Raw genomic sequence first — 1023 nt, 5'->3', positions numbered from 1 at the left:
TGGGCTGTTGTCTATAAGCAGATGTGCAATCTGATCAACCTTGAACTGCCCCTGAGCCTTGAATGTTAAGCAAGACTGCTCTAACTGTCAGCGAATTTGTTTGTTCATGGAATGATCTGCGTGTCTGTCTATCTTAAGATAAACATGAAGACCAAGATTAGGCTTTTCAAAAAAAGTGGACCACTTACTTATAGGGCAAATAATAGTTGCCTTCAGAGCCTATATGACCAGATTAATGACAGTCTATGTTGTTGCATGCTGTACGCAGACAAAACGGACATTGCAAAAAAAAGAGAAAGAGCCCAACCATCAGAGGATCGTCGCTGTGTTTGGGTGTTTTTAGGCTTTGTTGAGGCAGCATACAAAAGACCATATAGGATGTATACGCCATACGCTTCTGTGAAGCAATTTGACCAGTGGTTGTCTGTGGGGTGGGGCGAATGGTCAAAGCAATGCAAAAAAAAACAAACAAAAAAAAACGGCTCCAATGTCTATGGCAACTGCAATAACCAAATGTCAATTTGAAAGGAAGGCCATATTCCAGAAATTTGAGGAATTTTAGAAATCTCAGCCAGACACATTTTTAGGTCCAAAAGGAGGACATGTCTGAGAAAAAGAGTCACCCTACCTTGACATAACCTTGTTTGTTATCGGTTTGCTCAGTGAATGACTAACATTCACTTGTGTGTTCATAAAGAGAATGGGGTTATCAGCTAAACTCTAAGACTTGTCAGTTAATAGGTAAATACAGATTATATTCTTGTACCCTTCTTTTTCAAAAGCCTCAGCTCTTTAACTATGTGCCTAGCTAATTTTGAAAGTTAACATTGTGTACTGTTACTCTCAGCAAAGTTCTTAATCTAGGTAACACCTTGACTTAAAGTGATAGAGGATATGTGTATTATTTACAAAAATCTAAGCAAAATTCTCCTTGTGGAAGGCATTGATTTTGATGATTTGTTTTGCTTCTCTCCAGAAAAACACAAACAAATATGTATCTATGAAATTAGTTACGTATACAAC

The sequence above is a fragment of the Electrophorus electricus genome, chromosome 11 (assembly GCF_013358815.1).
Source record: "Electrophorus electricus isolate fEleEle1 chromosome 11, fEleEle1.pri, whole genome shotgun sequence".
NCBI classification, from domain to species: Eukaryota; Metazoa; Chordata; class Actinopteri; order Gymnotiformes; family Gymnotidae; genus Electrophorus; species Electrophorus electricus.
The sequence above is the reverse complement of the archived record's forward strand: the minus strand, read 5'-3'. Positions refer to the sequence as shown.